The 14257-nt window shown below is 38.5% G+C and overlaps 1 long non-coding RNA gene across 1 annotated transcript; it reads left to right on the top strand.

Moving 5' to 3' along the window:
* The first annotated feature begins 4306 nt into the window (after positions 1–4306).
* LOC131324607 (uncharacterized) lies at positions 4307–12474 on the top strand. The gene is made up of 2 exons (XR_009199392.1): positions 4307–4712; positions 12144–12474. It is a non-coding gene; the product is annotated as an uncharacterized LOC131324607 (long non-coding RNA).
* The last annotated feature ends 1783 nt before the right edge of the window (positions 12475–14257 follow it).

The following is a 14257-nucleotide window of genomic DNA, read 5'->3' as shown; positions in this document are numbered from 1 at the left end:
AAATATTTTTTCAATTTTTTTTACACCGTTTAAAAAATCTTAATAAGATCTATCAAACAAGATCCATATTGGTAGGAAAATTATTTGCGTAAACACATGATTTTTGAGCTTGAAATTGCCTTCTTTTTCAAAAAGTTCCTTTTCGGAAAAACCGGAATACCCTTTTAAGCCACCATGCCTCCCTCAAAATCCACCTAAAAAAACCCAACAAACTGCCACTCACACTACATCACCGAAATAAGATTGATAATTTGTGTGTAGGGAAGTGAAGACACTGTGAGTAACATAAATTTTGACACCTTAATCCCACATAATACTACCATTGTTATTGAATGACTTGAACTTAAGCATTTTGTACCATGTTGTTAGACTTCAACATATTTCTAGGTCAATAAATGATGAGTTGTTATAATGACATCATCAATCTTTGTTATCTTTCCCATATATTAGAGGCCCTCTCAACCTACCGCAACCACGACCTTAAGGTGCATGTTTGAATTTTGTGGCTAAGAGCGGGAGGGATAGATCTTGTTTGATTTTATAGTAGAAATGTTGATGAAGTGGTTAGTGAAGTGAAGTTGTGTGATGGAAAGATTGTGCAATAGAGGAATGGTATGGCGTGTGTGTGTGTGATAGAGATGGCACTGACGATGTGAATATGTTACATGTTGATGCTCATGATGATTAAAAAATGTAATGGATGGTTGCATTTGTAGAAATTAGGGAGGAGTGGTATTTCGGGATTAGGAATAAGGTGATTTAACAGGGATTATGAGTGTATGGTACTGTAGTTGTGCAATAGATTGCAGCAAAAAATAGAATGAGAGAGAGAGAAGTGGGTGGAGATATGAGACTGGGAAAGGCTAAGTTAGGGGTTATGTTATGAGTGAGGTTCAACAAGCGTATATGGTGATTGAGCGTTTCATTAGTTGCGACAAGGTTCGAATTGTTTCCACAAGATGATATTTTAATTTTATCTATGTAAAGAAAAATAACCTACTTAAAAGTCCATGAAAACATGGGCTTTAGTTAATTTAGTCGATGGGAGAAACTCACCATTAATTTTTCTCCAGATATGAGTCAAATTTTTTGCATTACCTATTCGTCTCAACGAGAAGAATTGAAAAAGCATAAAAATATGGATCAAAGTTTAAAAAAATTCACCAAAGACAAAAAAAAAAAAGTTCAAAAAAATATGAAAATGCCATCTTTTAATGTATTTAGAGTTGTCTAATATAAATCTTTTTTCAATTTTGTTCATATTTATATTTTTCTTTGATTCTCTTTGCCGAAATGAACGACATGATATAACAATTATGACGATAAGCTAAGAAAAAAAAAGTAACTTAAAGTTACCGATTGTCATTAGGGAAAATAATTTTAGTCCAAATTCAACTTAGGTCTATCAGTGTAATTTAGCCAGGGGGTCAACAAATTTTTTATGGGCGCTGCTATTCGCAGTCCTCTATTTTTTTCCATAGTCTGTTAAAAAAAATTTCAATTATACTCGATAGTTAATTACCGAAATTGAGATATATTTTCAGCATCCAATTACCGAAATATAATATTTTTTTCAACAGATATTTACCGAAAATATATGTTCGGCAGTTGTTTACCGAAAGTTGAACATATTTTCGACATGTAGTTACCGAAATATAATCTTGTTTTCAACAGCAATTTACCGAAATATTATTTATGATTTTCAACAACCATTTACCGAAATGTAGTGGGCTATGGAAGAAAATAAAGGGCTGCGAATAGCGGTGTCCTTTTTTATTTTTGAGAAACCAGATCATCCCATTAATATTACCAAACCCATCCAAAACATATATAATACAAAAATTGGACACTACTGGTACCCAAAAACAAAAAAAAACTAACAAAATAAAAGAAAATACAAGAAATACAACAGATAACAAGAAGAAAAGAACTGCATGGAACCACGATGCCGGAACCGGACCCGTCGAACACTCGTGAAGAAGTGTTGGAGAACCCTAAGTTGAGAAAGTCCACACGGTTTCTGCTACCATTTAGTAAAACTACGAGGGTTTCCATTGCGATTAACCTTGTTGTCTGCGCACCAAGTCACGAACCCAATGACCAAAATGTTTTACGCGCTTTCACTTCGCCTCAAAAAAATCCGGAGTGATTTTTATTTACCTCTTTGTGAGTCCCACACCAACAATTTCAACAAATGATTCATTTGGAATCTCGCATCATCCATTCAGAATTTCTTTTAAAAAGCAAAAAGATTTTTGTTCAGACGTTTGTTTTTCGAGTGGAAGCAAGTTTTTTTTTTTTCCTTTCTAAAATTGTATACATCAACGGGATTTAAAGGGGACAGGTTAGTCCACTAGGGGTTTCAGAAGTTATCCATAGCTCTGAACTCCAAACGCCAGTAGCGGGATTCGAACTCTTGCTTCCCACACGAAGAGGACCAGAAGAGGCTCGAACTCTGGCTTCCTACATAAAGAGGACCAGGAGACGCCAACTAGACTAGAGCCCATTAGCGAGTAGAAGCAAGTTGAAGTGATTTGAAAGTGTTTTTGACTTTTTACCATGTCTATTACTACTAATTTCATAAAAAATGGAAAAATACAAAAAATTAGAAAGTAAAAAAAAGTTTCAAGGCAAACCCTTGCGTGTACGCTGTACATAATTTCTAGTGTGGACCATGTAGATTCATAATTTCATCGTATTTTTTTTCCAGTAATTTTTTTTCCGATGGTGAGGGGTGTTCGTACCAGCTTATGCGTACCTCGATTATTTTCCTTCCCGGTCCAGTCAAAGGCTGGGCCTAGGAGGTTGTTAAGCTTTAGATTCAGAATGTCTGTATTTGCAGCTCATCCTTACTGCCACTTGAGCTACCCCATGGGGTTCATTGCAATCTTCTTGTTACTAAATATGATATCGCATCAATAATAAAAGTGCACGATGTCATAATCCCAATGAATTAGTTAGGTGGTCAAAATACAAGACTTAAGATTTTGCTTCTTTCTGATGTCTCATGTTCAAAAATGCTAAAGTGTTACTATCAGTTTTCATATGCCAATCCATATGAATAACGATACCATGGTGACCACATTCGGTAACCGTGTTTTGGGTATCATGTCACGTAATATGAAATTTTGGTCCGATATGAAATTGATATGTTATTATGAATTAATCTAAGTAAAAAGCCTGAGTCAAAACATGGTCCGAACTACTGCAACATTAACGTGCTTTAATCACTTTACACCCGGCAAGCCACGTGCTCCTATTTGCTCTCAGATAAGAAGGAACGACGATAACCAACTCATCACGTGCACGTTAACGAGTGTTCATTCGTCGCAATTCGTCGTTATCTCCGTCTCATTCCAGCCCAATACGTACTATAACCTCTTTTAACGGCCGCCTCCCCCAGTCCAGTCCAGACCCCACCAAAATCAACGCCATTACACACCTCAGCCTCTCTCTCTCTCTCTACTTGGACAAATGAGGTTCATTCGGGACATCCTATAAAATTGGAACGACTGTTATCGAGAAGGTATGAGTGGGACCTATAACGATCGAAATGGTTTGCCAAAATCAAATTAATTTTCCGTTCCTTTTGTCCCCAAAGGCATTGAAGTTGGTATACAGTACTGAAATTGAAATGGAAATGGATACGCGGTGTCGGCCATACATGCTACACCTCCCAGAGAAGTCGTTTCCAGGATTGATAACTGTGGAAATCACACAACAAAAGACACATGCAGGAGATTCCTTCGTGTACAGCAGCTAGCTAGTAAACTTTCTAGGCCTGATCGAATTGACCAGAACATGTCCATGGTATCGCTATCTAGAGCCAGCCAGACTTGCAAGAAAATATGCAAAAAATTGGCCACAACATAAACTAAAAGCCTGAAATAAACCTAGCTAAGCTAATGACACATTAGCAGCAGACCTGTTTAAGTTCCTTGACTCATTTTGTACCTTGCATCATTGTTATGATCCTTAGGGATCGATGCAACAACGTACTATTATACCCGAATCAATAAATAATCAGATACTTTTGGCAATCCCACCACTTAGTACTTACACACAATCAAATGATTTGTATGTATTTCTGCGACCTGCAGGGAAGACAGTAATTACCAGTGATCATGCATGCTCTTAAATTGGAGTTTGTTCCTGAATGGATAGCTATTGCAGGAAGTGTTTGTATTGGGCTTGGATTCAGTGTTATGATCCTTATTCTTCCGTATGTTAATTGGAATTGGTACTTTCCCTTTTGAGTTGAAACAGTCGCATGGTACCACTAAATTGTGGTTAAAATTCGAAAAAACCTATGCTTCATACCCCAAACCTCCACCCAAGGAAGGAAAAATCTCTTTGATAGTAGTATTAGTTTATGCAGCCAGGGTGCGGAACTTTCCTTTTCTAACTAACTGGATTAGTGCACCAATATACAGAAATGTCAACTGATGGCTGTGAATTTTGCTCCTGAAATATACAAACAGATTCTTCCAGAGCATAGAGATTCTTTAAATGCTTTAGGAAAAGGAGCCAACATCGTCAAAGAAGCTCATAATTTTCCAGCTTATTGAAGGAGAGAGACTGTGACTGAGACTATGCATTATACGCAAATGTATGAATGTGGTTTGGTTTGTACCCTGCAGGACATAAAGTCTGCAGTTCATGCTCATCCAATGTTGTCTGAAGTTCTTGACTAACTCTTCAAATCAGCCAAGGTAAGCTTCTGATATCGACTAGTAAATGCTGAGCAAGCATGGCAACACTGGACGTATTCTTATCAAGTTTTCTAGATAGGATAGTTAAAAACCATTTACATTGAATTTTTAGTGTCTGGGTCTCGCCCACTTGCATCACATTGACAGAAATCAATCTCTCTCCTACAACAACAACAACAACATAACATAACCCATCTAGTCCCCAATCATTGGGGGTATGGGCGGGGGATGATTGGAGACAGACCTAACCTTTGGCAATATATGCACAAAGTGGCTGCTCTCAGAATACCACTAAAACAGTGGTCCCCCTAAACCTCCAAGAACCGAGGAGCTACAAGGACGTTTTGTTGTAAATCAATCTCTCTCCTCCGCTTAATTATGGAGCAGGTAAATTCTAGTGTCTCTAGTCCGACTAGTGAACCAGTTGCAGTATAACAGCTGGTGTAAAAGTTTTGGAGAGAAATTGTATCAGGGAATTTCAAGAGAATGCAGGTATCCTTGGAAGGAAAACAGCAATAGATCTCATGACAAGTAAGAACATACAAATTAGTTAGAGAACTTGCCTCTCTCAGGCCAGGCAGAATATAAGAATTGCAAAAGCTTGTTTTTGGAGATTGTAATTCAAGTCATCGCGGACTTAATTTTGTTCACAATTGTTTCCACTTTGAAACAAGTTTTTTGATGGCTGTTATGGTGGGGTGCTGTTTTCCCTGTTCCGAGCCAGATAAAGATCTGGCATGGGCAAAAGAAGTGAATAAGATGGCTCATAGTATATGTTGGGAATCTCTAGTGTGGACTGAATAGGAAGTTACTACTTAACCACTCTATCGTTTTTTGGTTATTTGCTTGTCATGATTCATCAATCCTTCCATCACTCATGTTCTAGTGTGTTGAAGCTTGAAGCAGAAAAAAGTTTCGAATTGAACCCTCTTTGAATGAAATAACCAGAACTACTGTCGGTTTCCTATGGTAAAACCAGTCAACCAAGTAGTCTAATCGAGCTTAGAATTCTTTCCTACCTATGTGAGATTTCATCTTGACTGATCAATAGCAATACTCCAACATCCCACCTTTGTCATATATTCCTGACATCTCATCATTTCCTTTGTTTGCACTACCAAAAAACTATACTTGCAGCAGCACCCCCAAACTTGACAGCTTCCAAGACAGACCAACCTCTGTGACTGAAGCATAGACATGACCATAGCAGCCAAAACATGGAGTGGAACTGCTCTTGAAAGAACCCTCTTCGAAGAAGGCTTAGTAGCATCAGAAGTCAGGAACCAAAACTTTGTACTGGAGCAGATAGCCACAACCAAAGCTGAGCAGAACCAACAAACAATTAGACCCAAGTCAAGCTGTATGCACCAGCAGGACCTGCATTCCATTGCTCTTGAACCAAAGTAGCATCATCACTGTGCGCGCACTCTCAAATTTTTAAAGTTTGGAATGTTTTTGAAAGACTCTTTGCTTACCAAAAGAAGAAGCAGAAGTAGCATCATCACTAGGAACCAGTAACTCTTCAAGGCAGCATCAAGAGAAGAGAAGCCCTCGAACAAAATTTCATGTTCCCTCGGAAACCATCTTTCCAGTAAGCAGGTACAGCCCAGAACACAGTAACAGAACAGAAGCAGAAACCATCACCAATCTGTATATACATTGAGGAAAGCAGTAGCAGCAAAGTAATCCTTTTCTTAGCATGCCACCACCTAAGCCTTATTGACATGATCATCACTTGCGATTGTTAGGGAACATCATTGCTTTGCACCTTAATTGCCAATGACGACATTATAGTCCATTGAATAACATATACGGAGTAGTTGAAATCTTGCTTTCTAAATCTTCCTATTTTTCAGGGGTTCAAAGGTATTTTCATACAGTTCTGTTCCTGAAGGAGCATTCTTGATGGTTTCCAGGGCACCAAGTCATGGGTTCAAGCACACCGCAAATGTTCCGATTCCAGTGCCCATTGTTTACACAATTAAACTGTAATGATGCTCTTCCAATAAACTCGCAGAAAGACAATAAACTAGCAATTAAACATCATTGATTAAAGCTCGTTTGAGCTTGGCTCGTCTAATAAACAAGCTAAGCTTGATCGTATTTTTGAAGCTTGTTAAGTTTTCAAACCAAGCTTGATCAACCACCTTGAATTTAGAGCAGAATCAGGCAGTCTTCTGAAGCCAAGGGGCAAGACCTTGAGGAATGGCAGCCCATTTATGGTTTTGTTCTGTAGCAGAGGGAATGAATCTAGTGGATTAACATAGTTTATGGCTGAGTTCTATCATACGGTCTTGTTCACTTTCAGCATTTTCCCTCCATTTTTTTCCCATTGTCTGCGGATGGTGGTGGTGGTTATTAGGCAGTATCCAAAGAAAACAAGGTTTAAGAATTATTGAATATGATGTCATTTTCCGAAAAGACTAATATTTACAAATGGGTGTAGAGACTAGAGAGAAATTCGAGCGAATTTTTTTTTATCACACATATAAAATAAAGAAAGTCATGTGTGCAGTCTATTTTCTATATTTCTTCTTTCTTGTGCAGCGACATAACAAATCCGGGCACTAATTGATTATTATCTTAGCCTTCTCTATAATGCTAGGCTTGTGTGGACTGTAAATAATCCGGGCACTAATTGATTCACTAATTGCTAGGCTTATTCTACTGGTTATGAGGGAGTGAGAATCCAGAAGGTCCAGAATCCAAACTGAAAGCAACCATTTCCATTCTAAGAACCTAAATCCCTAGCAAAATCTCATTCTTTTGATAACGCAGGTGTCGGGGCCAGCATGTGCACCTCAATTAATGCCGGGTCAAATCTACCACCTACCTGCGGGAGCCCAATTAAATCAACAAAATCTCATTCTCTTTTTTTTTTTTGATCCGCAAAACAAGCCTTAAAGGCTTTAATTAACATCTTTTTCCAAAACCGGTACAAGAGAAGTGGGAGGATTAACAATCCAATTACATGGAAGAGAATTCCTTAAAGCTAAAAAAACAACTTCATGTGCCACTTTGTTTGCGGCCCTTCGAACCCACTTGAAAAAAAGATTTCCTTCTTTTGCAAAATGCCTAATGTCCATCACTAACGCTCTAACATCCCATGGTGGCACTAATTCCGACACACTTAGATGGATTGCTTGCTGGCTTTCGGACTCCACCTCCACTTCCTTCGGGCCCAAACTGATCAGCATCTCGCAGGCAGCTCTAATGGCATGGAGCTTCCCTCCAAGACTGGTCCTAACATGAACTGACTTTGCAAGGCCATCCGCAATCTTTCCTTTCCAATTTCGAAGCACAACAGCAGCGATACTCCTAAGCCCGGAGGCAGGAATGGCTGCGTCACAATTTGCTTTAAATCTGCCCTTGTCCAGCACCCTCCAGGTGGATAAATCCTCCTGATTGGCTGGGTTATCCATCTGGACTCTAGGAATCTCAAAAGCTTTTAAACACTCCATCTCAGCATGGAGAAATGATGTTATTGAATGCTGTGGGTTAACCAACCATTGTTTTGTTGAAGACAAAATCATTCTTTGACTTCCAAATGTTCCACGCTATTTGAGCCACTCTGCCCATGAGATTAATTACCTCCTTTACTGTCAAGTTTTCCATCATATCAGCTGCCCATTTGATCACGATGCATTACCACCCAAATCCCCCAACGGTTTAATGTTGCACCCAAACCATACCATTTTAGCCCATGGACACAGAAGAAACAAATGTTCCGTAGTTTCTACTTCCTTCTCGCAGATGGGACACAGATTGTCTACTGCACATCTCCTCTTGAACAGATTTTCTTTTGTTGCTAAGATGTTCTTGCAAGCCCGCCACCAAAAACTCCTTATCTTATTAGGCACTTTCATTTTCCACATAACTTTCCAAGCTTCTTTTTTCAGTTTGAAAGACGATTCAGGCTTTTCTCTGACTCTCCAAAATCGCTTGGTGAGCGATATGGTAACCAGATTTGACAGTGTAGATTCCCGAAGAGTTGAAATGCCACACAAGATGATCTGGCCTTTTCACATGAGGTAAAGGGATTTTCAAAATAGCATCAACAACTTTTTGAGGAATCTCCTTCACCGTCTTTGAGATATCCCACTGTCCCGACCAATCAATGACATCCGCCACCAAGTTTATTTCACTGTTAACTGATTTGGCCATAGGAATTTTGAAGTTAGGCAAGGATGGGATCCATGCATCGTTCCAGAAGTCTCATTCATTTGCCTAGATCTTGTCGTTGAACTAATCAAAAAATGCAAATTGATCAATTGCAGTGAGTGGCAAAGTCACCATTCAGAAGGTCCAGAATCCAAACAGAAAGCAACCATTTCCATTCCAAGAACCTAAATCTCTTGCAAAACCCAGTGCTCGCAAATGTACTTGACAATTGCCTCAATTTGAACATGCAATGGAGCAAGAATTAAATTTCTTGCTTGTCGCAGATTAATAGGAGTGTGTACATAAGATCATCAACAGGTTAAGGTAAAATCCAAGTGAGACCATGAAATCTCATATAAACGAAATAGCTTTCATACTAGCAGTGGAGTAGTGATCGAGCAGTTTTGTTTTTGCCAAGAACAATGAATGATTCAAATGAAAGCTATACAAAATTGAAATTAACGGACCTGTTACAACTTACAATGGAGTAGTGAGCAGCCGAGTAGTTGCTTCTCTCTCTTTCTCTCTCTTCGTCGGGGACGTCCCTTCGTTGGAGGAGTGAATTTGATCTTCGCCGGAGTATAATGGATTTGATACTGTATGACCAAGTCTATTCACATAAAAACAAAATCACTTTTATCATCTCCGATTACATATTATTCAGAAATCAATTCAAATGATATTTGACGTTTTCTATCTTCTCCGTAAGCTCTAAAACTTGAACGACTTTGATCATGGAGATAAATCGAATGAGATCACAATTTCACGAATTCACGTTGCAGATCCAATACTGCAAGCTACCAACGTCGTTTCAACCAACATCGCATTAATAAAATAGCGTGCGACGTCGTTTCTTCTGATCAAAGGTTTGATAGGGTGTGAACAAATCTATTTTCACGTAAAAAATTCTCACTAATCATCCCCGATCATGTATCGATCAATATTCGTTTCAAATGATGTTTTGTTAAGGATTATCCCGTTCAAAAGTTCTTCAGCATGAACAACTATGATCATGAAGCTAAACCCGAATGCGCTCACAATTTTCTAAACAAGATTGTGGATATGTTTTCAAAGACTTCGCAGGTTGAAGATAAGAAGTACTAACGAGTAGGCGACGTCGTTTTTGGTATTCCTCGAGTGTTCACTATGCGAGCTTTAAATGGGACCAAGTCGACGCCATCTGTTATCTGCGTGTTTCTTGCGGAACACCAGTCGCCGTCGCCATTTCCCCCAAGATATCTCTCTCTCTCCCCCCCCCCCCCCCCCCCCCCCTCTCTCTCTCTCTCTCTCTCTCTCTCTCTGGACTGCGGGTGTGTATACATATTGTTTTTTTGCTGATTCTGGCCTCCCATTTTCATTCACAAGCATGCATCAATTCTGTTCAAACTGATTCTGGGTTCACATTTTTGGGTATGCAAAAGCTTAATTTTGGTCCGAATTGCATACGATTCAAATGAGGCTATCGATTTCATTTACCTAATATAATTCAGGTCTATTTTCTTTTTCGGTACTTGGCTTTTTGCTTCTTTTTTACCATTCTTGTAATTGTCACCAAAACTCTAAATTTTCATTTCTCTAGATGTACCTCTATGGAACCTCTATGGAATATGTCTGAGTGGTTTGGACAAGTAAGTGTCCATATAGGTGAATTTGGAAGTCTTATTGCCCTATATTGATTAGCGGTTGAATCTTTAGCTGTGGTCGGTTCTTTCATGACAGAGCTAGATAGTGATATGAATATAGTTTGTTAAAAATCTACGATTTTACAATTTGTATCGTCTCCTTAAAAAACTATGAAGTATTTGACCCGTATACTTTTTGTACAGAAATCCTATGATACGATGATGTATCCTGCAATTTTGTGTATGTCTGCGCACACGCGTGTTAGGAAAAAGCTCCCTATTTCTTTAATTGAGTTATGATTGATCTCAAGATATTGTTGTTATGCAATCTTTGTAGTTAAACTATGTGCATACACATGGTTCTGGTACATGGACATGTTAACTAGTTCGCATTCACATGTAGTTCTAAGGAAGTGCTACAATACACTCTTATATGAGTGTGAATCATATGCACATTCATTGAAACACATCAAAATGTTATAATTCTCAAAATATTATGAATCTATTGCTAAAAAGTTACGAATTATATTGATGAAAAGTTACGAATTTTTAGTATAAAAGTTACGATATGAAATAAAATGTTATGAATGACCGGTCCTATAAGTAATTTTTTATGTGGTGACACAATATGAACCATACAATAAGTGCATATGGTACACACCTTAAAGGGGTGTGTATTGAAGAGTTTCCCGTAGTTCTAAATTTCTAATACTATATCCATAGCGTGAAGAGGATATCTTTGAATGTTTTTTAATTTTCATGGACTAGTATTAAGCTTTAACTGATAATTCAAAAGAAGTGCGAGGTTGATCAATTCATCAACTCACACACAATTCATAGAAAAGGCATCAAGTGGAGAAACTAAAACACTGTCCATGTTTCTGCAGAGCTGCTTTGTGCTGCTTGTCTCTAATCATCACGTTATGTTTCCCTTGTTATTGAGTTTTTGTGGTGAAAAGCTATTTTTCCCTTGTCATTAGTCTCCCTCCACTCGTAAATAGGTATTAAAATGTCTATGTTGTTCCTTTACAATTTTAATCCTCTCAAAATGTTTCTATTTCCTCTTGCACATCTATGCTTCTTATGAATAGTAATTGCACTTTCTGGCTAACGATGAATTATATTTCATGATTTTGATGACTCAAGTAAATTTATTTTCCTCAGCAGTTGATATGTAACAAACCTGACCACGGGGAGATACTTGGTGTTCATATTTTTGGGTTACACGCTGCAGATCTCATCTGTGAAGCATCCAATGTCATAGCGTTGGGGACACGCATTCAGGTAGTTTTGATTTGATAAATACCAAAATTCTGCTACATCATTCCCCACACCTTAATATGTGAGGTTTCAGAATGGATCACTTTCTTGCAACTTTGAAGGTTTTCCTTAGCTTTCAACCCGGGACTTCGTTTTTTGTTCGCTAACGTCTAGCTCTGAATTTTCCCGCATATTGGAGAGTGATACTGAGACTACACATTATACGCAAATGTATGAATGTGGTTTGTACCCTGCAGAACTCGTCAAATCAGCCAAGGTAAGCCTTTGATATGACTCTTAAATGCTGAATTTTTACTATCTGGGTCTTCCCCATTTGCATCACATTGACAGAAATCAATCTCTCTCATCTGCTTAACTATTGGAGCAGGTAAATGCTAGAGTCCCTAGTTCCGACTAGTGAATCAATTGCAGTATAAAAGCTGGAGTAGAAGTTTTGGAGAGAACTTGGATCAGGGAATTTCAACAGACTGCACGTCTCCTCTGAAGGAGAAGAGAAGAGCCCACAGATCACACGACGAGTGAGAACAAACAAATTAGTTAGAGAACTTGCCTTTTTCTCGGGCCAGGCATGATACAAGAATTGCAACAATTTGTTTCTGGAGATTGTAATTCAAGTCATTGCGGACTTAATTTTGTTCGCAAACGTTTCCATTTTGAAACTTGTTTTTTGAGATATTGTATCATAGTTTCTGTTACTATCGAAGGCTGTTATGGTAGGCTTTATATTTCTGCGGAAGCATTTTTCCTGACTTCATATATACATGATCTGCCGAATAATAGCGGAAGGAGGCTTATGAATGGCTCTAAACTTTCTAATACTCCTCTCTTGCCAAACAAAATAAACTGCAGCAGCAAAGGCAACCCTCCTTAGAAGATTAGGGAAACTGTTTTCTATTGTTTCTCCACCTCAAACTTCTTGTATGATTCAGGAAAATTAGGCACAGAAGCGTGTTTCCAGTGAAAGCGTTAACTTAATGTAGTTTGGAATCAAATTTAACAACACGTGCTCCAAAAGGGTAATATATCGGTGACCACATTTCGTGACTATACATTTAAAATATCATGTGAGTCGGCACTTTTGATGAGAAACATGATAGGTACGGGGCATCACCGAATAAAAAAAATTCCATGTAACTGCAATGATCTTCTCACGTTTATGAAATCATCATTGTCAAAGCAGTGCTGTTCAAAAAAAAAAAATTCATTGTCAAAGCAGTAAAAAAGCTTGGAATTTCTTTGAACCAAATCGACATATGTCCTCACAACATATATTCTCTACAAAGGAAGGTCGTCCTTGTGGACCTTGACCACTAAAAATGACATACATTGAACATCATCTGAGTCATTTTCAAGAATTTGAACGAGTAGTCCATCATGAGTCACTTGGGTTGATTTAACTCCTTATTGAACAACAATCTGATGCTTCGTAAACTGACCTGATAATATTAATGCATGGAAATCCATCTCTTTACATTCCATTCCAATGTGTTTGCCTATAAAAACCCATATATACAAGGTCGATCAACTCATCTTAGACTGCATACACAAATATTTGAAAGCTACTTATCATGATCAAAATTGGTCCAGCAGGGGACCCTAGACACGCTACTCATGGTCCTGCGGAGGCTTGGGATGATGGGGGTAGGGATAAAATTGTCCAGATTTTCATTGCACACGGAGGCTCAATTAATTTCTCTCCAATTCCTGTATGAAACTTGGTTTTGTTAGATAAACATGGTGGTGATAGTGCTCCCAAGTTTGATGTGGTAAGTGTACTTGTCATTGCAGACTGAAATAGGCTAACCAAAGAGACTTGTTAATTTATTTTTGTTATCTCAAGGGCTGTGAACCTCCAGCCTAGACGTACTTTGACAGCTTGAGGGGAAATAATCTCTCTGTCTACACGAAGCCCTTTATCGACTGCCCACAAGAGTTGATACTTGATAGCACCTGAGAGGCTGAGACCATAGGAAAGAATAAGCGCTCATAAGTCTTGAGCCTTGACCAACAATCCAACCTCTTGGGGTTCCAAAGAGTTGTTTATGTTATGTCTTCTGTGTTCTTTTCCTTTTTTCCCCTCTGGAATTAATGTTCCAATTAGCTGGCCTAATTTGATTATCTTTCCCGGTTTAACATTACTGTTTCTACGAAGCAGGTCAAGCTTAATTATCCATCAGAGTATATTACCGGTACAAGTGGTCGTTGGTCTGGCATTGGCAACCTTGAGTGGATGCGAATTTATTCAATAACATTTACGGCCAATAACAGCCAAAGGAGGCTTATGAATGGCTCTAAACTTTCTAATATTCCTCTCTTGCCAAAAAAAATAAACTGCAGCCGCAAAGGCAACCCTCCTTAGAAGATTAGGGAAACCTTTCCCCTTGAAATTAGAGCAAAGACAGTCTTCTGAGGCCAAGGGGCAAGACCTTGAGGAATAGATCAGCAATGGCAGCCCATTTCTGGTTTTGTTTTGTAGCAGAC

Source organism: Rhododendron vialii, chromosome 4a (genome assembly GCF_030253575.1).
Source record: "Rhododendron vialii isolate Sample 1 chromosome 4a, ASM3025357v1".
Lineage (NCBI taxonomy): Eukaryota > Viridiplantae > Streptophyta > Magnoliopsida > Ericales > Ericaceae > Rhododendron > Rhododendron vialii.
The sequence above is the reverse complement of the archived record's forward strand: the minus strand, read 5'-3'. Positions and strand labels throughout refer to the sequence as shown.